This window comes from Balaenoptera acutorostrata, chromosome 3 (assembly GCF_949987535.1).
Source record: "Balaenoptera acutorostrata chromosome 3, mBalAcu1.1, whole genome shotgun sequence".
In the NCBI taxonomy this organism is placed as follows: Eukaryota; Metazoa; Chordata; class Mammalia; order Artiodactyla; family Balaenopteridae; genus Balaenoptera; species Balaenoptera acutorostrata.
In genome coordinates, this window is record NC_080066.1 from 56755093 (window position 1) to 56779589 (window position 24497).

A 24497-nucleotide genomic window follows, 5' to 3' on the forward strand; every position below is an offset into this window, starting at 1 on the left:
ATGCGAATGTCCAAGGTGCTACGGTAAGTTACCCAGTTGCTGCAAGGGTTTGGCCCGCCACTTTGGGCATTGGAATGGCTCCCTTGTCATTAGGTTTGGTTGCGGTCCCAAGGAAATTTCTCTGGCTTGGCAGGAGACCAGGAAGTATGCCTGCTGGTGAGTCTCCCTTGATCAGTCCAGGGGTTCCTCAGGTGCCCTTTGTCACGTCTCCATACGAGCCGCTTTTGATGGAGGTCGTCTTATTTGGCCAAGGGCCCTTCCCTTATGGAAGATCTCTCCACTTAAGGGCGTGTCCACTGTGTTTAATCATAAGTGCCAAAGGCGTGTTTGTTCCCATAGAGGGCACCTGCTCTTAGGCTGAGGGGGCCCTGTTGTCCTGAGGGTGTCTCAGGGGATCAGGAAGACATCCTTTTGCTGTGATGGAGGGCAGATTGCTCAGGAGAGGAATTTCAGGGACCGAGCCCGAGGGGTTGTTGGTCGGTGGCGCTCTTTGTCCTGATGGCTGCATGCTCTGAAGGCGCCTGTGCCACGATGCTTTCACGTTTGGCTGTGGACACACAGGCAAGATGGACAGCAAATGAAATGTTGAGGAGAGATAGAACACACATCGCTGGGTGGTATCGCCCTTTCCCTCGGTTCGCCCGTGCACCCTCCTCAAGTGTGCATGTGTTCTCTCACCCCGAGCCAGGTGGAATGCCAGGGAAGGAATGCCAGCAGCAGCCTGGGGCCATCCGTATAATCCCTGATACCCGTTGAAGTGAGGACAGTGTGGCAAGGTGAGGCCATGCGAAGGAGTCTCGGAAGGGTGTTTGTGTGCATTCCATGAGGATCCTGCTTTAAACCTTGTTGCGGTAAGCGACACTTCTTTGCTAAACCTAAAGGTTTAGCGAGGGTAACGTGTGCACCGGGGCTACACCCTCACCTTCTGGTCTTTTCTCGGGGAACACGAGCTTTGATGCCCTGAGAACTGGCTGCATTTCCTGACCCGTGGCTCGGCTCTGGCCACTTCTGTACGCTGATATGATTCAGCTCGCTGGCCGTCCCATGGTGGAATCTGCAACTTTAGATGTCCATCGTTTGAACATGTGCTTGGATTGATGATGACTCATACAAATGCATTCCTTGGAAATCTGAACAAAATGAGTGAGAAATCCCTACCGTCTCCTCGTTGGAACTGAGGTCCAGCACGTGGCTCCCAAAAGGGAAGTAGGGAGAAGTTCATGTTGCATTTGTGGCCGTGGGTGTCCACAGCCACATAGTTCAAGTTGAGGGTTGTGGTCATCTCATGGGGAGAAGAGCCATTGGGAAAGGAGCCTGGGATGCCAATCCAGGTGGGAAGGCTTGGGACAGAGTGCCGTCTCTGGGTACCTTGGTCTAGCCAGGACTGCTGTCCCCTGCCACGGTTCAGCATGCAGGTAGGAGAGGAAGCGTGAGCCATTGCTGGTTCTGCCGCCTGCACTTGGGTTCTACAGGCTGCCCCCACCTGCTGGTCATTGCCTTGTGGCCTCAAAGAAACAGAAGTTTGTAGGCTCAGGGTCAGATAGGATTCCAGGCCTAGGGCAGGGTTCTTTGTCATTTTCTACTTGGGAGACCAGATGCAGTTTAGGTTTCTCCTGATGAGGGGAGAAATCAAATGGGCCACAGTTCCTGGGAGTTTAGCCAATCTGATGGCTCCTCCTCGGGTTATGTCCTGCTTGTGTGTGCTGTGTGAAGGGGCTGGAAAACGCTTTAGTCAAGCTTGGTCACAGCAAGCTTCTTTGGTGAGAGGTGGCTCTGGCACCTTGCCGTGACACGTTGGGATCCCGGTGGAGAGAGAGTAAGGCAAGGCGAGTGAAAGAGACATGTGAGATGGCTGGCTAAGCCCACAGGTTTACTGGTGGGTGGATAGATCGACAGTGGCCATGGGGTTCACGGAACACATTTGGGACTCCCTCAGGAGCATCTGGAGGCACGTGTAGGGAAGGAACACGGGAGCACATTTGTGGACTGTCCCGCCTCTTTCCTCTCCTTGGTCGATTTGCTTCATGGCGGGTCCTTGTGCCAGCGAATGGTTGCCTTCATGGCACAGTATGGTGTCTTCTCATGGGGGCCGATTTGGAGGCCTTGGGGTGTTTTGTCCCTGTCTGGCCACGTTCCCCCTGTGTTGAAGATGTGAAGGTGTTCCTGAGGACAGCCAAGCATCGTTTCTATACCTGGCCCTCATAGCGTTCCCTGAGGATTGGAGCTGTACCCGGCGGTCATTGGGCGCAACCATGCAGAAACAAGGGAGTCGGCTGCCAAGGAAAGGCTACAGGTTTAAGGGCAGGAGAGGATGTGTGGTGTGGGTGTCATTTTTCCTGCCACCCGCTGGTGCATCCACACTGTGGTATCCGGCGAGCCTGGCCACAGGCCAGACAAGTCATACCGGTTCAAGTGTCTAGGCTGTTGTCTGGGTTCTGTCGTTGCATGGCTGTGGGTAACAAGTGGCTGTTGAGGACCTGAGCCTCCGGGTTTCCCCAATGGCACGTCACTGATGGGCCCAGAGTGGGAAAGTACCAGACACCACTGCAAGTTACAAAATTGCTGCAAGGGTTTGCCCCGCCACGTTGGGCGTCGGAATGGTTCCCATGCCATTAGCTTTGTGTGTGGGCCAAGGGTAGGTTGCCAGTCTTGGCAGCAGGCCAGGAAGTATGGCTGCAGGTGAATCTCCATTGTTCAGTCCAGGAGTTCCTCTGGTGCGTTTTGTCACCGGTCCCTACAAGCTGCTTTTGTTGGAGGTCGTCCCATTTGGCCAAGGGCCATTCCCTTGTGGAAGATCTCAGGGACCACATTTCCCGTTGAGCGTGAGTCCATTGTGTGGAAGCGTATGCACCAGGATTGGTTTGGTTCCCCAGAGGGCAGTGGCCCTTACGCTGAGTAATCCCAGTTCCCCTGAGGGTGTCTCAGCGGTTCAGGATGACATCCCTATGCTGTGTCGGCGGGGAGGTGGCTCAGGCGTGGAAGTTGAAGGCCCATACCAGGGGGTTGATGGACGGCTGTGCTCTTTGTGCTGATGCCCGTGTGCTCTGAAGGCATCTGTGCCACGACGCATTTACGTTTGGCTGTGGACACACAGAGATGATGGGCTGCAAATGAAATGTTGAGGGGAGATATAGCGCACATCGCTGGGCGGTATCACCCTTTGCCTCTGTGCGCCCGTTCACTTTTCTCAAACATCCCTGTGTTCTGTCACCCTGAGGCAGGTGGTGGAGTGCCAGGGAACAAACACCTGCAGCAGCATGGGCCCCTCTGTATAGTCCATGATACCTGGCGAAGTGAGGAGAGTGCAGCAATGTGAGGCAAGTCAAGGCAAAAGAGTCTCAGAGTGGTTTTGGCGTAAAGTCCTTGAGGATCCTCGTAGGAACCATGTGGTGGTGAGTGGAACTTCTTTGCAGAAACCTAGATGTTTGGCCACGGGGACTTGTGCACTGAGACTACACCCTCACCTTCTTGGCTCTTCCAGGGGCACCCCAGATATGATGCCATGATCCTTAGATCCATTTGCACCCCCGTGGGTCGGCTCTGGCCGCTCCTGACTGCTGACATGCTTGAGATCGGTGGCTGCCCCGCGGTGGAGCCTGCGACTTTGAACGTGCAGTCTTTGAGCAGGTGGATTGATGATGACTCCCATAAATGCACTGCTTGGAACTCTGAACAAATGAATGGGTCTCAGGTTTCTCCGCGGTCATGTCACTGATGGGCCTGGGGCGAAAATACAAGTCGCCAGGGCAAGCAACCCAGTTGCTGCAAGGGTTTGCACTGCCAGTTTGGGCATTGGAATATCTCCAATGCCAGTAGCTTTCTGTGTGATCCAAGGGCATCGCCTCTGGCTCGACAAGGTTCCTGGTAGAAACCTTGTGGGTTAAACGGAACTTCTTTGAAGAAACCTAGATGTTTGGCCACGGGGATTTGTGCCGCGAGACTACACCGTCACATTCTGGGCTCTTCCTGGGGCACCCGAGCTCCGATGCCCTGAGACTTGGGGGCACTTCCTGCCCTGTGGCTCGAGTCTGGCCGCTCCCTACTGCTGAGAGGATTGAGCTTGCTGACCTTCCGCGACTTTGCACATCTAGCCTTTGAGCAGGAGCGTGGATCAGTGATGACTCCCATAAATGCATTCCTTGGAAATCTAAACAAAATGAATGAGCAATACCTACCGTCTTCTCATCCTAACTGAGGTCCAGCACGTGGCTCCCAAAGGAAAATTAGGGAGAGGTCCATGTTGCATTTGCTACTGTGGGCGTGTGCAGCAACATTGTTCAAGTTGAGGGTGGCGGGCTTCTCGTGCAGAAAGAGCCATGTGGAAAGGAGCCTGGGATGTCCATCTACGTGGGAAGGCTAAGGACAACTTGACGTCTCTGGGCACCTGAGTCTAGCCAGAACTGCTATCCCCTGCCGTGGTCAGCGTGCGGGTGCGAAAGGAAGCGTGAGCCACTGGTACTCCTCTGGCTTGCCATTGAGATCTACAGGCCACCCTCAAGCTCAGGTCGTTGCCTTGTTCCCGCAAGGAAACAGAAGTCTCTGCCCTCAGGGTCAGAGAAGGAGTCCTGGCCAGGCCAGGCGTCTATGTCATGTTCAGCTTGGGAGGTGGGATATAGTTTAGGTTTGCCCTGATGGTCGGGGGAAAACAAATGGGCCACTGTCCCTGGGATTTGGGCGATGCTGATGGCGCCTCCTTGGGTTGTGTCCTGCTTGTGTGTTGTGTGTGGAGAGGTTGGAAAATGCCTTAGGCAAATCCAGGGGATATCAAGCTACTTAGGTGAGGGGTGGATTCGTTTGGATCCTGGTGGAGAGAGGAAGGCAAGGCGATTGGGAAGTACACTTGAGAGTGTTGGCTAAGCCCACAGGCTTACTGTTGGGTGGATAGATGGTCGGTGGACATAGGGTTCCCGGAACTCTTTTGGGATATCTTCAGGAGCATTTGGAGTCCCGTGTAGGGAAGGAATACAGGTGCACATTCGTGGATCATCCCAAGCTTTTCCTCTCCTTTCTCAATGTGCTTCACGGCGGGTCCTTGTTCCAGCGCATGGTGCCTTCACCGCACAGAACAGTGTCTTCTCACTGGGACCGATTTGGAGCCGTTGGGATGTTTTGTCCCTGTGTGGCCTCATTGCCCCTATGTTGAGGATGTTAAGGTGTTCCTTAGGACAGCCCAGCGTCATTGCTATACCAGGTCGGCATAGCATTCCCTGAGGTTTGGAGCTCTTCCCGGAGGTCTTTGGGCCCAACCATGCAGAAAGAAGGGAGTTGGCTGCCAAGGAAACGCTACAGGCTTAAGGGCTGGAGTGAATGTGTGCTGCCGGGGTTATTTTGTCCTGCCACCTTCTGGTGCTGTGAGCCTGTGACCTCCAGCGTGCATGGCTTCAAGCCAGAGACGTCATGCCGCTTCAAGTGTGCAAGATGTTGGATGCGTTCTCTCATTGCACGGCTGTGGGTGACACGTTGGTTCTGGAGGACCTGGGTCTCATGGTTTCTCCAAGGTCTTGTCCTTGAAGGGAAGAATGCGAATGTGCAAGGTGCTACGATAAGTTACCCAGTTGCTGCAAGGGTTTGGCCCGCCACTTTGGGCATTGGAATGGCTCCCTTGTCATTAGGTTTGGTTGCGGTCCCAAGGAAATTTCTCTGGCTTGGCAGGAGACCAGGAAGTATGCCTGCTGGTGAGTCTCCCTTGATCAGTCCAGGGGTTCCTCAGGTGCCCTTTGTCACGTCTCCATACGAGCCGCTTTTGATGGAGGTCGTCTTATTTGGCCAAGGGCCCTTCCCTTATGGAAGATCTCTCCACTTAAGGGCGTGTCCACTGTGTTTAATCATAAGTGCCAAAGGCGTGTTTGTTCCCATAGAGGGCACCTGCTCTTAGGCTGAGGGGGCCCTGTTGTCCTGAGGGTGTCTCAGGGGATCAGGAAGACATACTTTTTCTGTGATGGAGGGCAGATTGCTCAGCAGAGGAATTTCAGGGACCGAGCCCGAGGGGTTGTTGGTCGGTGGCGCTCTTTGTCCTGATGGCTGCATGCTCTGAAGGCGCCTGTGCCACGATGCTTTCACGTTTGGCTGTGGACACACAGGCAAGATGGACAGCAAATGAAATGTTGAGGAGAGATAGAACACACATCGCTGGGTGGTATCGCCCTTTCCCTCGGTTCGCCCGTGCACCCTCCTCAAGTGTGCATGTGTTCTCTCACCCCGAGCCAGGTGGAATGCCAGGGAAGGAATGCCAGCAGCAGCCTGGGGCCATCCGTATAATCCCTGATACCCGTTGAAGTGAGGACAGTGTGGCAAGGTGAGGCCATGCGAAGGAGTCTCGGAAGGGTGTTTGTGTGCATTCCATGAGGATCCTGCTTTAAACCTTGTTGCGGTAAGCGACACTTCTTTGCTAAACCTAAAGGTTTAGCGAGGGTAACGTGTGCACCGGGGCTACACCCTCACCTTCTGGTCTTTTCTCGGGGAACACGAGCTTTGATGCCCTGAGAACTGGCTGCATTTCCTGACCCGTGGCTCGGCTCTGGCCACTTCTGTACGCTGATATGATTCAGCTCGCTGGCCGTCCCATGGTGGAATCTGCAACTTTAGATGTCCATCGTTTGAACATGTGCTTGGATTGATGATGACTCATACAAATGCATTCCTTGGAAATCTGAACAAAATGAGTGAGAAATCCCTACCGTCTCCTCGTTGGAACTGAGGTCCAGCACGTGGCTCCCAAAAGGGAAGTAGGGAGAAGTTCATGTTGCATTTGTGGCCGTGGGTGTCCACAGCCACATAGTTCAAGTTGAGGGTTGTGGTCATCTCATGGGGAGAAGAGCCATTGGGAAAGGAGCCTGGGATGCCAATCCAGGTGGGAAGGCTTGGGACAGAGTGCCGTCTCTGGGTACCTTGGTCTAGCCAGGACTGCTGTCCCCTGCCACGGTTCAGCATGCAGGTAGGAGAGGAAGCGTGAGCCATTGCTGGTTCTGCCGCCTGCACTTGGGTTCTACAGGCTGCCCCCACCTGCTGGTCATTGCCTTGTGGCCTCAAAGAAACAGAAGTTTGTAGGCTCAGGGTCAGATAGGATTCCAGGCCTAGGGCAGGGTTCTTTGTCATTTTCTACTTGGGAGACCAGATGCAGTTTAGGTTTCTCCTGATGAGGGGAGAAATCAAATGGGCCACAGTTCCTGGGAGTTTAGCCAATCTGATGGCTCCTCCTCGGGTTGTGTCCTGCTTGTGTGTGCTGTGTGAAGGGGCTGGAAAACGCTTTAGTCAAGCTTGGTCACAGCAAGCTTCTTTGGTGAGAGGTGGCTCTGGCACCTTGCCGTGACACGTTGGGATCCCGGTGGAGAGAGAGTAAGGCAAGGCGAGTGAAAGAGACACGTGAGATGGCTGGCTAAGCCCACAGGTTTACTGGTGGGTGGATAGATCGACGGTGGCCATGGGGTTCACGGAACACATTTGGGACTCCCTCAGGAGCATCTGGAGGCACGTGTAGGGAAGGAACACGGGAGCACATTTGTGGACTGTCCCGCCTCTTTCCTCTCCTTGGTCGATTTGCTTCATGGCGGGTCCTTGTGCCAGCGAATGGTTGCCTTCATGGCACAGTATGGTGTCTTCTCATGGGGGCCGATTTGGAGGCCTTGGGGTGTTTTGTCCCTGTCTGGCCACGTTCCCCCTGTGTTGAAGATGTGAAGGTGTTCCTGAGGACAGCCAAGCATCGTTTCTATACCTGGCCCTCATAGCGTTCCCTGAGGATTGGAGCTGTACCCAGAGGTCATTGGGTGCAACCATGCAGAAACAAGGGAGTCGGCTGCCAAGGAAAGGCTACAGGTTTAAGGGCAGGAGAGGATGTGTGGTGTGGGTGTCATTTTTCCTGCCACCCGCTGGTGCATCCACACTGTGGTATCCGGCGAGCCTGGCCACAGGCCAGACAAGTCATACCGGTTCAAGTGTCTAGGCTGTTGTCTGGGTTCTGTCGTTGCATGGCTGTGGGTAACAAGTGGCTGTTGAGGACCTGAGCCTCCGGGTTTCCCCAATGGCACGTCACTGATGGGCCCAGAGTGGGAAAGTACCAGACACCACTGCAAGTTACAAAATTGCTGCAAGGGTTTGCCCCGCCACGTTGGGCGTCGGAATGGTTCCCATGCCATTAGCTTTGTGTGTGGGCCAAGGGTAGGTTGCCAGTCTTGGCAGCAGGCCAGGAAGTATGGCTGCAGGTGAATCTCCATTGTTCAGTCCAGGAGTTCCTCTGGTGCGTTTTGTCACCGGTCCCTACAAGCTGCTTTTGTTGGAGGTCGTCCCATTTGGCCAAGGGCCATTCCCTTGTGGAAGATCTCAGGGACCACATTTCCCGTTGAGGGTGAGTCCATTGTGTGGAAGCGTATGCACCAGGATTGGTTTGGTTCCCCAGAGGGCAGTGGCCCTTACGCTGAGTAATCCCTGTTCCCCTGAGGGTGTCTCAGCGGTTCAGGATGACATCCCTATGCTGTGTCGGCGGGGAGGTGGCTCAGGCGGGGAAGTTGAAGGCCCATACCAGGGGGTTGATGGACGGCTGTGCTCTTTGTGCTGATGCCCGTGTGCTCTGAAGGCATCTGTGCCACGACGCATTTACGTTTGGCTGTGGACACACAGAGATGATGGGCTGCAAATTAAATGTTGAGGGGAGATATAGCGCACATCGCTGGGCGGTATCACCCTTTGCCTCTGTGCGCCCGTTCACTTTTCTCAAACATCCCTGTGTTCTGTCACCCTGAGGCAGGTGGTGGAGTGCCAGGGAACAAACACCTGCAGCAGCATGGGCCCCTCTGTATAGTCCATGATACCTGGCGAAGTGAGGAGAGTGCAGCAATGTGAGGCAAGTCAAGGCAAAAGAGTCTCAGAGTGGTTTTGGCGTAAAGTCCTTGAGGATCCTCGTAGGAACCATGTGGTGGTGAGTGGAACTTCTTTGCAGAAACCTAGATGTTTGGCCACGGGGACTTGTGCACTGAGACTACACCCTCACCTTCTTGGCTCTTCCAGGGGCACCCCAGATATGATGCCATGATCCTTAGATCCATTTGCAGCCCCGTGGGTCGGCTCTGGCCGCTCCTGACTGCTGACATCCTTGAGATCGGTGGCTGCCCCGCGGTGGAGCCTGCGACTTTGAACGTGCAGTCTTTGAGCAGGTGGATTGATGATGACTCCCATAAATGCACTGCTTGGAACTCTGAACAAATGAATGGGTCTCAGGTTTCTCCGCGGTCATGTCACTGATGGGCCTGGGGCGAAAATACAAGTCGCCAGGGCAAGCAACCCAGTTGCTGCAAGGGTTTGCACTGCCAGTTTGGGCATTGGAATATCTCCAATGCCAGTAGCTTTCTGTGTGATCCAAGGGCATCGCCTCTGGCTCGACAAGGTTCCTGGTAGAAACCTTGTGGGTTAAACGGAACTTCTTTGAAGAAACCTAGATGTTTGGCCACGGGGATTTGTGCCGCGAGACTACACCGTCACATTCTGGGCTCTTCCTGGGGCACCCGAGCTCCGATGCCCTGAGACTTGGGGGCACTTCCTGCCCTGTGGCTCGAGTCTGGCCGCTCCCTACTGCTGAGAGGATTGAGCTTGCTGACCTTCCGCGACTTTGCACATCTAGCCTTTGAGCAGGAGCGTGGATCAGTGATGACTCCCATAAATGCATTCCTTGGAAATCTAAACAAAATGAATGAGCAATACCTACCGTCTTCTCATCCTAACTGAGGTCCAGCACGTGGCTCCCAAAGGAAAATTAGGGAGAGGTCCATGTTGCATTTGCTACTGTGGACGTGCGCAGCAACATTGTTCAAGTTGAGGGTGGCGGGCTTCTCGTGCAGAAAGAGCCATGTGGAAAGGAGCCTGGGATGTCCATCTACGTGGGAAGGCTAAGGACAACTTGACGTCTCTGGGCACCTGAGTCTAGCCAGAACTGCTATCCCCTGCCGTGGTCAGCGTGCGGGTGCGAAAGGAAGCGTGAGCCACTGGTACTCCTCTGGCTTGCCATTGAGATCTACAGGCCACCCTCAAGCTCAGGTCGTTGCCTTGTTCCCGCAAGGAAACAGAAGTCTCTGCCCTCAGGGTCAGAGAAGGAGTCCTGGCCAGGCCAGGCGTCTATGTCATGTTCAGCTTGGGAGGTGGGATATAGTTTAGGTTTGCCCTGATGGTCGGGGGAAAACAAATGGGCCACTGTCCCTGGGATTTGGGCGATGCTGATGGCGCCTCCTTGGGTTGTGTCCTGCTTGTGTGTTGTGTGTGGAGAGGTTGGAAAATGCCTTAGGCAAATCCAGGGGATATCAAGCTACTTAGGTGAGGGGTGGATTCGTTTGGATCCTGGTGGAGAGAGGAAGGCAAGGCGATTGGGAAGTACACTTGAGAGTGTTGGCTAAGCCCACAGGCTTACTGTTGGGTGGATAGATGGTCGGTGGACATAGGGTTCCCGGAACTCTTTTGGGATATCTTCAGGAGCATTTGGAGTCCCGTGTAGGGAAGGAATACAGGTGCACATTCGTGGATCATCCCAAGCTTTTCCTCTCCTTTCTCAATGTGCTTCACGGCGGGTCCTTGTTCCAGCGCATGGTGCCTTCACCGCACAGAACAGTGTCTTCTCACTGGGACCGATTTGGAGCCGTTGGGATGTTTTGTCCCTGTGTGGCCTCATTGCCCCTATGTTGAGGATGTTAAGGTGTTCCTTAGGACAGCCCAGCGTCATTGCTATACCAGGTCGGCATAGCATTCCCTGAGGTTTGGAGCTCTTCCCGGAGGTCTTTGGGCCCAACCATGCAGAAAGAAGGGAGTTGGCTGCCAAGGAAACGCTACAGGTTTAAGGGCTGGAGTGAATGTGTGCTGCCGGGGTTATTTTGTCCTGCCACCTTCTGGTGCTGTGAGCCTGTGACCTCCAGCGTGCATGGCTTCAAGCCAGAGACGTCATGCCGCTTCAAGTGTGCAAGATGTTGGATGCGTTCTCTCATTGCACGGCTGTGGGTGACACGTTGGTTCTGGAGGACCTGGGTCTCATGGTTTCTCCAAGGTCTTGTCCTTGAAGGGAAGAATGCGAATGTGCAAGGTGCTACGATAAGTTACCCAGTTGCTGCAAGGGTTTGGCCCGCCACTTTGGGCATTGGAATGGCTCCCTTGTCATTAGGTTTGGTTGCGGTCCCAAGGAAATTTCTCTGGCTTGGCAGGAGACCAGGAAGTATGCCTGCTGGTGAGTCTCCCTTGATCAGTCCAGGGGTTCCTCAGGTGCCCTTTGTCACGTCTCCATACGAGCCGCTTTTGATGGAGGTCGTCTTATTTGGCCAAGGGCCCTTCCCTTATGGAAGATCTCTCCACTTAAGGGCGTGTCCACTGTGTTTAATCATAAGTGCCAAAGGCGTGTTTGTTCCCATAGAGGGCACCTGCTCTTAGGCTGAGGGGGCCGTGTTGTCCTGAGGGTGTCTCAGGGGATCAGGAAGACATCCTTTTGCTGTGATGGAGGGCAGATTGCTCCGGAGAGGAATTTCAGGGACCGAGCCCGAGGGGTTGTTGGTCGGTGGCGCTGTTTGTCCTGATGGCTGCATGCTCTGAAGGCGCCTGTGCCACGATGCTTTCACGTTTGGCTGTGGACACACAGGCAAGATGGACAGCAAATGAAATGTTGAGGAGAGATAGAACACACATCGCTGGGTGGTATCGCCCTTTCCCTCGGTTCGCCCGTGCACCCTCCTCAAGTGTGCATGTGTTCTCTCACCCCGAGCCAGGTGGAATGCCAGGGAAGGAATGCCAGCAGCAGCCTGGGGCCATCCGTATAATCCCTGATACCCGTTGAAGTGAGGACAGTGTGGCAAGGTGAGGCCATGCGAAGGAGTCTCGGAAGGGTGTTTGTGTGCATTCCATGAGGATCCTGCTTTAAACCTTGTTGCGGTAAGCGACACTTCTTTGCTAAACCTAAAGGTTTAGCGAGGGTAACGTGTGCACCGGGGCTACACCCTCACCTTCTGGTCTTTTCTCGGGGAACACGAGCTTTGATGCCCTGAGAACTGGCTGCATTTCCTGACCCGTGGCTCGGCTCTGGCCACTTCTGTACGCTGATATGATTCAGCTCGCTGGCCGTCCCATGGTGGAATCTGCAACTTTAGATGTCCATCGTTTGAACATGTGCTTGGATTGATGATGACTCATACAAATGCATTCCTTGGAAATCTGAACAAAATGAGTGAGAAATCCCTACCGTCTCCTCGTTGGAACTGAGGTCCAGCACGTGGCTCCCAAAAGGGAAGTAGGGAGAAGTTCATGTTGCATTTGTGGCCGTGGGTGTCCACAGCCACATAGTTCAAGTTGAGGGTTGTGGTCATCTCATGGGGAGAAGAGCCATTGGGAAAGGAGCCTGGGATGCCAATCCAGGTGGGAAGGCTTGGGACAGAGTGCCGTCTCTGGGTACCTTGGTCTAGCCAGGACTGCTGTCCCCTGCCACGGTTCAGCATGCAGGTAGGAGAGGAAGCGTGAGCCATTGCTGGTTCTGCCGCCTGCACTTGGGTTCTACAGGCTGCCCCCACCTGCTGGTCATTGCCTTGTGGCCTCAAAGAAACAGAAGTTTGTAGGCTCAGGGTCAGATAGGATTCCAGGCCTAGGGCAGGGTTCTTTGTCATTTTCTACTTGGGAGACCAGATGCAGTTTAGGTTTCTCCTGATGAGGGGAGAAATCAAATGGGCCACAGTTCCTGGGAGTTTAGCCAATCTGATGGCTCCTCCTCGGGTTATGTCCTGCTTGTGTGTGCTGTGTGAAGGGGCTGGAAAACGCTTTAGTCAAGCTTGGTCACAGCAAGCTTCTTTGGTGAGAGGTGGCTCTGGCACCTTGCCGTGACACGTTGGGATCCCGGTGGAGAGAGAGTAAGGCAAGGCGAGTGAAAGAGACACGTGAGATGGCTGGCTAAGCCCACAGGTTTACTGGTGGGTGGATAGATCGACGGTGGCCATGGGGTTCACGGAACACATTTGGGACTCCCTCAGGAGCATCTGGAGGCACGTGTAGGGAAGGAACACGGGAGCACATTTGTGGACTGTCCCGCCTCTTTCCTCTCCTTGGTCGATTTGCTTCATGGCGGGTCCTTGTGCCAGCGAATGGTTGCCTTCATGTCACAGTATGGTGTCTTCTCATGGGGGCCGATTTGGAGGCCTTGGGGTGTTTTGTCCCTGTCTGGCCACGTTCCCCCTGTGTTGAAGATGTGAAGGTGTTCCTGAGGACAGCCAAGCATCGTTTCTATACCTGGCCCTCATAGCGTTCCCTGAGGATTGGAGCTGTACCCGGCGGTCATTGGGCGCAACCATGCAGAAACAAGGGAGTCGGCTGCCAAGGAAAGGCTACAGGTTTAAGGGCAGGAGAGGATGTGTGGTGTGGGTGTCATTTTTCCTGCCACCCGCTGGTGCATCCACACTGTGGTATCCGGCGAGCCTGGCCACAGGCCAGACAAGTCATACCGGTTCAAGTGTCTAGGCTGTTGTCTGGGTTCTGTCGTTGCATGGCTGTGGGTAACAAGTGGCTGTTGAGGACCTGAGCCTCCGGGTTTCCCCAATGGCACGTCACTGATGGGCCCAGAGTGGGAAAGTACCAGACACCACTGCAAGTTACAAAATTGCTGCAAGGGTTTGCCCCGCCACGTTGGGCGTCGGAATGGTTCCCATGCCATTAGCTTTGTGTGTGGGCCAAGGGTAGGTTGCCAGTCTTGGCAGCAGGCCAGGAAGTATGGCTGCAGGTGAATCTCCATTGTTCAGTCCAGGAGTTCCTCTGGTGCGTTTTGTCACCGGTCCCTACAAGCTGCTTTTGTTGGAGGTCGTCCCATTTGGCCAAGGGCCATTCCCTTGTGGAAGATCTCAGGGACCACATTTCCCGTTGAGGGTGAGTCCATTGTGTGGAAGCGTATGCACCAGGATTGGTTTGGTTCCCCAGAGGGCAGTGGCCCTTACGCTGAGTAATCCCTGTTCCCCTGAGGGTGTCTCAGCGGTTCAGGATGACATCCCTATGCTGTGTCGGCGGGGAGGTGGCTCAGGCGGGGAAGTTGAAGGCCCATACCAGGGGGTTGATGGACGGCTGTGCTCTTTGTGCTGATGCCCGTGTGCTCTGAAGGCATCTGTGCCACGACGCATTTACGTTTGGCTGTGGACACACAGAGATGATGGGCTGCAAATTAAATGTTGAGGGGAGATATAGCGCACATCGCTGGGCGGTATCACCCTTTGCCTCTGTGCGCCCGTTCACTTTTCTCAAACATCCCTGTGTTCTGTCACCCTGAGGCAGGTGGTGGAGTGCCAGGGAACAAACACCTGCAGCAGCATGGGCCCCTCTGTATAGTCCATGATACCTGGCGAAGTGAGGAGAGTGCAGCAATGTGAGGCAAGTCAAGGCAAAAGAGTCTCAGAGTGGTTTTGGCGTAAAGTCCTTGAGGATCCTCGTAGGAACCATGTGGTGGTGAGTGGAACTTCTTTGCAGAAACCTAGATGTTTGGCCACGGGGACTTGTGCACTGAGACTACACCCTCACCTTCTTGGCTCTTCCAGGGGCACCCCAGATATGATGCCATGATCCTTAGATCCATTTGCAGCCCCGTGGGTCGGCTCTGGCCGCTCCTGACTGCTGACATCCTTGAGATCGGTGGCTGCCCCGCGGTGGAGCCTGCGACTTTGAACGTGCAGTCTTTGAGCAGGTGGATTGATGATGACTCCCATAAATGCACTGCTTGGAACTCTGAACAAATGAATGGGTCTCAGGTTTCTCCGCGGTCATGTCACTGATGGGCCTGGGGCGAAAATACAAGTCGCCAGGGCAAGCAACCCAGTTGCTGCAAGGGTTTGCACTGCCAGTTTGGGCATTGGAATATCTCCAATGCCAGTAGCTTTCTGTGTGATCCAAGGGCATCGCCTCTGGCTCGACAAGGTTCCTGGTAGAAACCTTGTGGGTTAAACGGAACTTCTTTGAAGAAACCTAGATGTTTGGCCACGGGGATTTGTGCCGCGAGACTACACCGTCACATTCTGGGCTCTTCCTGGGGCACCCGAGCTCCGATGCCCTGAGACTTGGGGGCACTTCCTGCCCTGTGGCTCGAGTCTGGCCGCTCCCTACTGCTGAGAGGATTGAGCTTGCTGACCTTCCGCGACTTTGCACATCTAGCCTTTGAGCAGGAGCGTGGATCAGTGATGACTCCCATAAATGCATTCCTTGGAAATCTAAACAAAATGAATGAGCAATACCTACCGTCTTCTCATCCTAACTGAGGTCCAGCACGTGGCTCCCAAAGGAAAATTAGGGAGAGGTCCATGTTGCATTTGCTACTGTGGACGTGCGCAGCAACATTGTTCAAGTTGAGGGTGGCGGGCTTCTCGTGCAGAAAGAGCCATGTGGAAAGGAGCCTGGGATGTCCATCTACGTGGGAAGGCTAAGGACAACTTGACGTCTCTGGGCACCTGAGTCTAGCCAGAACTGCTATCCCCTGCCGTGGTCAGCGTGCGGGTGCGAAAGGAAGCGTGAGCCACTGGTACTCCTCTGGCTTGCCATTGAGATCTACAGGCCACCCTCAAGCTCAGGTCGTTGCCTTGTTCCCGCAAGGAAACAGAAGTCTCTGCCCTCAGGGTCAGAGAAGGAGTCCTGGCCAGGCCAGGCGTCTATGTCATGTTCAGCTTGGGAGGTGGGATATAGTTTAGGTTTGCCCTGATGGTCGGGGGAAAACAAATGGGCCACTGTCCCTGGGATTTGGGCGATGCTGATGGCGCCTCCTTGGGTTGTGTCCTGCTTGTGTGTTGTGTGTGGAGAGGTTGGAAAATGCCTTAGGCAAATCCAGGGGATATCAAGCTACTTAGGTGAGGGGTGGATTCGTTTGGATCCTGGTGGAGAGAGGAAGGCAAGGCGATTGGGAAGTACACTTGAGAGTGTTGGCTAAGCCCACAGGCTTACTGTTGGGTGGATAGATGGTCGGTGGACATAGGGTTCCCGGAACTCTTTTGGGATATCTTCAGGAGCATTTGGAGTCCCGTGTAGGGAAGGAATACAGGTGCACATTCGTGGATCATCCCAAGCTTTTCCTCTCCTTTCTCAATGTGCTTCACGGCGGGTCCTTGTTCCAGCGCATGGTGCCTTCACCGCACAGAACAGTGTCTTCTCACTGGGACCGATTTGGAGCCGTTGGGATGTTTTGTCCCTGTGTGGCCTCATTGCCCCTATGTTGAGGATGTTAAGGTGTTCCTTAGGACAGCCCAGCGTCATTGCTATACCAGGTCGGCATAGCATTCCCTGAGGTTTGGAGCTCTTCCCGGAGGTCTTTGGGCCCAACCATGCAGAAAGAAGGGAGTTGGCTGCCAAGGAAACGCTACAGGTTTAAGGGCTGGAGTGAATGTGTGCTGCCGGGGTTATTTTGTCCTGCCACCTTCTGGTGCTGTGAGCCTGTGACCTCCAGCGTGCATGGCTTCAAGCCAGAGACGTCATGCCGCTTCAAGTGTGCAAGATGTTGGATGCGTTCTCTCATTGCACGGCTGTGGGTGACACGTTGGTTCTGGAGGACCTGGGTCTCATGGTTTCTCCAAGGTCTTGTCCTTGAAGGGAAGAATGCGAATGTGCAAGGTGCTACGATAAGTTACCCAGTTGCTGCAAGGGTTTGGCCCGCCACTTTGGGCATTGGAATGGCTCCCTTGTCATTAGGTTTGGTTGCGGTCCCAAGGAAATTTCTCTGGCTTGGCAGGAGACCAGGAAGTATGCCTGCTGGTGAGTCTCCCTTGATCAGTCCAGGGGTTCCTCAGGTGCCCTTTGTCACGTCTCCATACGAGCCGCTTTTGATGGAGGTCGTCTTATTTGGCCAAGGGCCCTTCCCTTATGGAAGATCTCTCCACTTAAGGGCGTGTCCACTGTGTTTAATCATAAGTGCCAAAGGCGTGTTTGTTCCCATAGAGGGCACCTGCTCTTAGGCTGAGGGGGCCGTGTTGTCCTGAGGGTGTCTCAGGGGATCAGGAAGACATCCTTTTGCTGTGATGGAGGGCAGATTGCTCCGGAGAGGAATTTCAGGGACCGAGCCCGAGGGGTTGTTGGTCGGTGGCGCTGTTTGTCCTGATGGCTGCATGCTCTGAAGGCGCCTGTGCCACGATGCTTTCACGTTTGGCTGTGGACACACAGGCAAGATGGACAGCAAATGAAATGTTGAGGAGAGATAGAACACACATCGCTGGGTGGTATCGCCCTTTCCCTCGGTTCGCCCGTGCACCCTCCTCAAGTGTGCATGTGTTCTCTCACCCCGAGCCAGGTGGAATGCCAGGGAAGGAATGCCAGCAGCAGCCTGGGGCCATCCGTATAATCCCTGATACCCGTTGAAGTGAGGACAGTGTGGCAAGGTGAGGCCATGCGAAGGAGTCTCGGAAGGGTGTTTGTGTGCATTCCATGAGGATCCTGCTTTAAACCTTGTTGCGGTAAGCGACACTTCTTTGCTAAACCTAAAGGTTTAGCGAGGGTAACGTGTGCACCGGGGCTACACCCTCACCTTCTGGTCTTTTCTCGGGGAACACGAGCTTTGATGCCCTGAGAACTGGCTGCATTTCCTGACCCGTGGCTCGGCTCTGGCCACTTCTGTACGCTGATATGATTCAGCTCGCTGGCCGTCCCATGGTGGAATCTGCAACTTTAGATGTCCATCGTTTGAACATGTGCTTGGATTGATGATGACTCATACAAATGCATTCCTTGGAAATCTGAACAAAATGAGTGAGAAATCCCTACCGTCTCCTCGTTGGAACTGAGGTCCAGCACGTGGCTCCCAAAAGGGAAGTAGGGAGAAGTTCATGTTGCATTTGTGGCCGTGGGTGTCCACAGCCACATAGTTCAAGTTGAGGGTTGTGGTCATCTCATGGGGAGAAGAGCCATTGGGAAAGGAGCCTGGGATGCCAATCCAGGTGGGAAGGCTTGGGACAGAGTGCCGTCTCTGGGTACCTTGGTCTAGCCAGGACTGCTGTCCCCTGCCACGGTTCAGCATGCAGGTAGGAGAGGAAGCGTGAGCCATTGCTGGTTCTGCCGCCTGCACTTGGGTTCTACAGGCTGCCCCCACCTGCTGGTCATTGCCTTGTGGCCTCAAAGAAACAGAAGTTTGTAGGCTCAGGGTCAGATAGGATTCCAGGCCTAGGGCAGGGTTCTTTGTCATTTTCTACTTGGGAGACCAGATGCAGTTTAGGTTTCTCCTGATGAGGGGAGAAATCAAATGGGCCACAGTTCCTGGGAGTTTAGCCAATCTGATGGCTCCTCCTCGGGTTATGTCCTGCTTGTGTGTGCTGTGTGAAGGGGCTGGAAAACGCTTTAGTCAAGCTTGGTCACAGCAAGCTTCTTTGGTGAGAGGTGGCTCTGGCACCTTGCCGTGACACGTTGGGATCCCGGTGGAGAGAGAGTAAGGCAAGGCGAGTGAAAGAGACACGTGAGATGGCTGGCTAAGCCCACAGGTTTACTGGTGGGTGGATAGATCGACGGTGGCCATGGGGTTCACGGAACACATTTGGGACTCCCTCAGGAGCATCTGGAGGCACGTGTAGGGAAGGAACACGGGAGCACATTTGTGGACTGTCCCGCCTCTTTCCTCTCCTTGGTCGATTTGCTTCATGGCGGGTCCTTGTGCCAGCGAATGGTTGCCTTCATGTCACAGTATGGTGTCTTCTCATGGGGGCCAATTTGGAGGCCTTGGGGTGTTTTGTCCCTGTCTGGCCACGTTCCCCCTGTGTTGAAGATGTGAAGGTGTTCCTGAGGACAGCCAAGCATCGTTTCTATACCTGGCCCTCATAGCGTTCCCTGAGGATTGGAGCTGTACCCGGCGGTCATTGGGCGCAACCATGCAGAAACAAGGGAGTCGGCTGCCAAGGAAAGGCTACAGGTTTAAGGGCAGGAGAGGATGTGTGGTGTGGGTGTCATTTTTCCTGCCACCCGCTGGTGCATCCACACTGTGGTATCCGGCGAGCCTGGCCACAGGCCAGACAAGTCATACCGGTTCAAGTGTCTAGGCTGTTGTCTGGGTTCTGTCGTTGCATGGCTGTGGGTAACAAGTGGCTGTTGAGGACCTGAGCCTCCGGGTTTCCCCAATGGCACGTCACTGATGGGCCCAGAGTGGGAAAGTACCAGACACCACTGCAAGTTACAAAATTGCTGCAAGGGTTTGCCCCGCCACGTTGGGCGTCGGAATGGTTCCCATGCCATTAGCTTTGTGTGTGGGCCAAGGGTAGGTTGCCAGTCTTGGCAGCAGGCCAGGAAGTATGGCTGCAGGTGAATCTCCATTGTTCAGTCCAGGAGTTCCTCTGGTGCGTTTTGTCACCGGTCCCTACAAGCTGCTTTTGTTGGAGGTCGTCCCATTTGGCCAAGGGCCATTCCCTTGTGGAAGATCTCAGGGACCACATTTCCCGTTGAGCGTGAGTCCATTGTGTGGAAGCGTATGCACCAGGATTGGTTTGGTTCCCCAGAGGGCAGTGGCCCTTACGCTGAGTAATCCCAGTTCCCCTGAGGGTGTCTCAGCGGTTCAGGATGACATCCCTATGCTGTGTCGGCGGGGAGGTGGCTCAGGCGGGGAAGTTGAAGGCCCATACCAGGGGGTTGATGGACGGCTGTGCTCTTTGTGCTGATGCCCGTGTGCTCTGAAGGCATCTGTGCCACGACGCATTTACGTTTGGCTGTGGACACACAGAGATGATGGGCTGCAAATGAAATGTTGAGGGGAGATATAGCGCACATCGCTGGGCGGTATCACCCTTTGCCTCTGTGCGCCCGTTCACTTTTCTCAAACATCCCTGTGTTCTGTCACCCTGAGGCAGGTGGTGGAGTGCCAGGGAACAAACACCTGCAGCAGCATGGGCCCCTCTGTATAGTCCATGATACCTGGCGAAGTGAGGAGAGTGCAGCAATGTGAGGCAAGTCAAGGCAAAAGAGTCTCAGAGTGGTTTTGGCGTAAAGTCCTTGAGGATCCTCGTAGGAACCATGTGGTGGTGAGTGGAACTTCTTTGCAGAAACCTAGATGTTTGGCCACGGGGACTTGTGCACTGAGACTACACCCTCACCTTCTTGGCTCTTCCAGGGGCACCCCAGATATGATGCCATGATCCTTAGATCCATTTGCAGCCCCGTGGGTCGGCTCTGGCCGCTCCTGACTGCTGACATGCTTGAGATCGGTGGCTGCCCCGCGGTGGAGCCTGCGACTTTGAACGTGCAGTCTTTGAGCAGGTGGATTGATGATGACTCCCATAAATGCACTGCTTGGAACTCTGAACAAATGAATGGGTCTCAGGTTTCTCCGCGGTCATGTCACTGATGGGCCTGGGGCGAAAATACAAGTCGCCAGGGCAAGCAACCCAGTTGCTGCAAGGGTTTGCACTGCCAGTTTGGGCATTGGAATATCTCCAATGCCAGTAGCTTTCTGTGTGATCCAAGGGCATCGCCTCTGGCTCGACAAGGTTCCTGGTAGAAACCTTGTGGGTTAAACGGAACTTCTTTGAAGAAACCTAGATGTTTGGCCACGGGGATTTGTGCCGCGAGACTACACCGTCACATTCTGGGCTCTTCCTGGGGCACCCGAGCTCCGATGCCCTGAGACTTGGGGGCACTTCCTGCCCTGTGGCTCGAGTCTGGCCGCTCCCTACTGCTGAGAGGATTGAGCTTGCTGACCTTCCGCGACTTTGCACATCTAGCCTTTGAGCAGGAGCGTGGATCAGTGATGACTCCCATAAATGCATTCCTTGGAAATCTAAACAAAATGAATGAGCAATACCTACCGTCTTCTCATCCTAACTGAGGTCCAGCACGTGGCTCCCAAAGGAAAATTAGGGAGAGGTCCATGTTTCATTTGCTACTGTGGGCGTGCGCAGCAACATTGTTCAAGTTGAGGGTGGCGGGCTTCTCGTGCAGAAAGAGCCATGTGGAAAGGAGCCTGGGATGTCCATCTACGTGGGAAGGCTAAGGACAACTTGACGTCTCTGGGCACCTGAGTCTAGCCAGAACTGCTATCCCCTGCCGTGGTCAGCGTGCGGGTGCGAAAGGAAGCGTGAGCCACTGGTACTCCTCTGGCTTGCCATTGAGATCTACAGGCCACCCTCAAGCTCAGGTCGTTGCCTTGTTCCCGCAAGGAAACAGAAGTCTCTGCCCTCAGGGTCAGAGAAGGAGTCCTGGCCAGGCCAGGCGTCTATGTCATGTTCAGCTTGGGAGGTGGGATATAGTTTAGTTTTGCCCTGATGGTCGGGGGAAATCCAATGGGCCACTGTCCCTGGCATTTGGGCGATGCTGATGGCGCCTCCTTGGGTTGTGTCCTGCTTGTGTGTTGTGTGTGGAGAGGTTGGAAAATGCCTTAGGCAAATCCAGGGGATATCAAGCTACTTAGGTGAGGGGTGGATTCGTTTGGATCCTGGTGGAGAGAGGAAGGCAAGGCGAGCGGGAAATACACGTGAGAGTGTTGGCTAAGCCCACAGGCTTACTGTTGGGTGGATAGATGGTCGGTGGACATAGGGTTCCCGGAACTCTTTTGGGATATCTTCAGGAGCATTTGGAGTCCCGTGTAGGGAAGGAATACAGGTGCACATTCGTGGATCATCCCAAGCTTTTCCTCTCCTTTCTCAATGTGCTTCACGGCGGGTCCTTGTTCCAGCACATGGTGCCTTCACCGCACAGAACAGTGTCTTCTCACTGGGACCGATTTGGAGCCGTTGGGATGTTTTGTCCCTGTGTGGCCTCATTGCCCCTATGTTGAGGATGTTAAGGTGTTCCTTAGGACAGCCCAGCGTCATTGCTATACCAGGTCGGCATAGCATTCCCTGAGGTTTGGAGCTCTTCCCGGAGGTCTTTGGGCCCAACCATGCAGAAAGAAGGGAGTTGGCTGCCAAGGAAACGCTACAGGTTTAAGGGCTGGAGTGAATGTGTGCTGCCGGGGTTATTTTGTCCTGCCACCTTCTGGTGCTGTGAGCCTGTGACCTCCAGCGTGCATGGCTTCAAGCCAGAGACGTCATGCCGCTTCAAGTGTGCAAGATGTTGGATGCGTTCTCTCATTGCACGGCTGTGGGTGACACGTTGGTTCTGGAGGACCTGGGTCTCATGGTTTCTCCAAGGTCTTGTCCTTGAAGGGAAGAATGCGAATGTGCAAGGTGCTACGATAAGTTACCCAGTTGCTGCAAGGGTTTGGCCCGCCACTTTGGGCATTGGAATGGCTCCCTTGTCATTAGGTTTGGTTGCGGTCCCAAGGAAATTTCTCTGGCTTGGCAGGAGACCAGGAAGTATGCCTGCTGGTGAGTCTCCCTTGATCAGTCCAGGGGTTCCTCAGGTGCCCTTTGTCACGTCTCCATACGAGCCGCTTTTGATGGAGGTCGTCTTATTTGGCCAAGGGCCCTTCCCTTATGGAAGATCTCTCCACTTAAGGGCGTGTCCACTGTGTTTAATCATAAGTGCCAAAGGCGTGTTTGTTCCCATAGAGGGCACCTGCTCTTAGGCTGAGGGGGCCGTGTTGTCCTGAGGGTGTCTCAGGGGATCAGGAAGACATCCTTTTGCTGTGATGGAGGGCAGATTGCTCCGGAGAGGAATTTCAGGGACCGAGCCCGAGGGGTTGTTGGTCGGTGGCGCTGTTTGTCCTGATGGCTGCATGCTCTGAAGGCGCCTGTGCCACGATGCTTTCACGTTTGGCTGTGGACACACAGGCAAGATGGACAGCAAATGAAATGTTGAGGAGAGATAGAACACACATCGCTGGGTGGTATCGCCCTTTCCCTCGGTTCGCCCGTGCACCCTCCTCAAGTGTGCATGTGTTCTCTCACCCCGAGCCAGGTGGAATGCCAGGGAAGGAATGCCAGCAGCAGCCTGGGGCCATCCGTATAATCCCTGATACCCGTTGAAGTGAGGACAGTGTGGCAAGGTGAGGCCATGCGAAGGAGTCTCGGAAGGGTGTTTGTGTGCATTCCATGAGGATCCTGCTTTAAACCTTGTTGCGGTAAGCGACACTTCTTTGCTAAACCTAAAGGTTTAGCGAGGGTAACGTGTGCACCGGGGCTACACCCTCACCTTCTGGTCTTTTCTCGGGGAACACGAGCTTTGATGCCCTGAGAACTGGCTGCATTTCCTGACCCGTGGCTCGGCTCTGGCCACTTCTGTACGCTGATATGATTCAGCTCGCTGGCCGTCCCATGGTGGAATCTGCAACTTTAGATGTCCATCGTTTGAACATGTGCTTGGATTGATGATGACTCATACAAATGCATTCCTTGGAAATCTGAACAAAATGAGTGAGAAATCCCTACCGTCTCCTCGTTGGAACTGAGGTCCAGCACGTGGCTCCCAAAAGGGAAGTAGGGAGAAGTTCATGTTGCATTTGTGGCCGTGGGTGTCCACAGCCACATAGTTCAAGTTGAGGGTTGTGGTCATCTCATGGGGAGAAGAGCCATTGGGAAAGGAGCCTGGGATGCCAATCCAGGTGGGAAGGCTTGGGACAGAGTGCCGTCTCTGGGTACCTTGGTCTAGCCAGGACTGCTGTCCCCTGCCACGGTTCAGCATGCAGGTAGGAGAGGAAGCGTGAGCCATTGCTGGTTCTGCCGCCTGCACTTGGGTTCTACAGGCTGCCCCCACCTGCTGGTCATTGCCTTGTGGCCTCAAAGAAACAGAAGTTTGTAGGCTCAGGGTCAGATAGGATTCCAGGCCTAGGGCAGGGTTCTTTGTCATTTTCTACTTGGGAGACCAGATGCAGTTTAGGTTTCTCCTGATGAGGGGAGAAATCAAATGGGCCACAGTTCCTGGGAGTTTAGCCAATCTGATGGCTCCTCCTCGGGTTATGTCCTGCTTGTGTGTGCTGTGTGAAGGGGCTGGAAAACGCTTTAGTCAAGCTTGGTCACAGCAAGCTTCTTTGGTGAGAGGTGGCTCTGGCACCTTGCCGTGACACGTTGGGATCCCGGTGGAGAGAGAGTAAGGCAAGGCGAGTGAAAGAGACACGTGAGATGGCTGGCTAAGCCCACAGGTTTACTGGTGGGTGGATAGATCGACGGTGGCCATGGGGTTCACGGAACACATTTGGGACTCCCTCAGGAGCATCTGGAGGCACGTGTAGGGAAGGAACACGGGAGCACATTTGTGGACTGTCCCGCCTCTTTCCTCTCCTTGGTCGATTTGCTTCATGGCGGGTCCTTGTGCCAGCGAATGGTTGCCTTCATGTCACAGTATGGTGTCTTCTCATGGGGGCCGATTTGGAGGCCTTGGGGTGTTTTGTCCCTGTCTGGCCACGTTCCCCCTGTGTTGAAGATGTGAAGGTGTTCCTGAGGACAGCCAAGCATCGTTTCTATACCTGGCCCTCATAGCGTTCCCTGAGGATTGGAGCTGTACCCGGCGGTCATTGGGCGCAACCATGCAGAAACAAGGGAGTCGGCTGCCAAGGAAAGGCTACAGGTTTAAGGGCAGGAGAGGATGTGTGGTGTGGGTGTCATTTTTCCTGCCACCCGCTGGTGCATCCACACTGTGGTATCCGGCGAGCCTGGCCACAGGCCAGACAAGTCATACCGGTTCAAGTGTCTAGG

The 24497-nt window shown here is 54.4% G+C and overlaps 13 non-coding genes across 13 annotated transcripts; all 13 read left to right on the forward strand.

Moving 5' to 3' along the window:
- Window positions 1-1091: 1091 nt before the first annotated feature.
- On the forward strand, window positions 1092-1183 carry LOC130707818 (small nucleolar RNA SNORD116). The gene has a single exon (XR_009007848.1). It is a non-coding gene; the product is annotated as a small nucleolar RNA SNORD116 (small nucleolar RNA).
- Window positions 1184-3629: 2446 nt separating this feature from the next.
- LOC130708009 (small nucleolar RNA SNORD116) lies at window positions 3630-3721 on the forward strand. The gene has a single exon (XR_009008037.1). It is a non-coding gene; the product is annotated as a small nucleolar RNA SNORD116 (small nucleolar RNA).
- A 387-nt stretch (window positions 3722-4108) lies between these two features.
- On the forward strand, window positions 4109-4200 carry LOC130707883 (small nucleolar RNA SNORD116). Its single transcript, XR_009007912.1, has one exon. It is a non-coding gene; the product is annotated as a small nucleolar RNA SNORD116 (small nucleolar RNA).
- A 2410-nt stretch (window positions 4201-6610) lies between these two features.
- LOC130707819 (small nucleolar RNA SNORD116) lies at window positions 6611-6702 on the forward strand. Its single transcript, XR_009007849.1, has one exon. It is a non-coding gene; the product is annotated as a small nucleolar RNA SNORD116 (small nucleolar RNA).
- A 2446-nt stretch (window positions 6703-9148) lies between these two features.
- Window positions 9149-9240, forward strand: LOC130708010 (small nucleolar RNA SNORD116). The gene has a single exon (XR_009008038.1). It is a non-coding gene; the product is annotated as a small nucleolar RNA SNORD116 (small nucleolar RNA).
- A 387-nt stretch (window positions 9241-9627) lies between these two features.
- On the forward strand, window positions 9628-9719 carry LOC130707884 (small nucleolar RNA SNORD116). Its single transcript, XR_009007913.1, has one exon. It is a non-coding gene; the product is annotated as a small nucleolar RNA SNORD116 (small nucleolar RNA).
- Window positions 9720-12129: 2410 nt separating this feature from the next.
- LOC130707820 (small nucleolar RNA SNORD116) lies at window positions 12130-12221 on the forward strand. Its single transcript, XR_009007850.1, has one exon. It is a non-coding gene; the product is annotated as a small nucleolar RNA SNORD116 (small nucleolar RNA).
- Window positions 12222-14667: 2446 nt separating this feature from the next.
- On the forward strand, window positions 14668-14759 carry LOC130708011 (small nucleolar RNA SNORD116). Its single transcript, XR_009008039.1, has one exon. It is a non-coding gene; the product is annotated as a small nucleolar RNA SNORD116 (small nucleolar RNA).
- Window positions 14760-15146: 387 nt separating this feature from the next.
- On the forward strand, window positions 15147-15238 carry LOC130707885 (small nucleolar RNA SNORD116). Its single transcript, XR_009007914.1, has one exon. It is a non-coding gene; the product is annotated as a small nucleolar RNA SNORD116 (small nucleolar RNA).
- A 2410-nt stretch (window positions 15239-17648) lies between these two features.
- LOC130707821 (small nucleolar RNA SNORD116) lies at window positions 17649-17740 on the forward strand. The gene has a single exon (XR_009007851.1). It is a non-coding gene; the product is annotated as a small nucleolar RNA SNORD116 (small nucleolar RNA).
- Window positions 17741-20186: 2446 nt separating this feature from the next.
- On the forward strand, window positions 20187-20278 carry LOC130708012 (small nucleolar RNA SNORD116). Its single transcript, XR_009008040.1, has one exon. It is a non-coding gene; the product is annotated as a small nucleolar RNA SNORD116 (small nucleolar RNA).
- Window positions 20279-20665: 387 nt separating this feature from the next.
- Window positions 20666-20757, forward strand: LOC130707886 (small nucleolar RNA SNORD116). The gene has a single exon (XR_009007915.1). It is a non-coding gene; the product is annotated as a small nucleolar RNA SNORD116 (small nucleolar RNA).
- Window positions 20758-23167: 2410 nt separating this feature from the next.
- Window positions 23168-23259, forward strand: LOC130707822 (small nucleolar RNA SNORD116). The gene has a single exon (XR_009007852.1). It is a non-coding gene; the product is annotated as a small nucleolar RNA SNORD116 (small nucleolar RNA).
- The last annotated feature ends 1238 nt before the right edge of the window (window positions 23260-24497 follow it).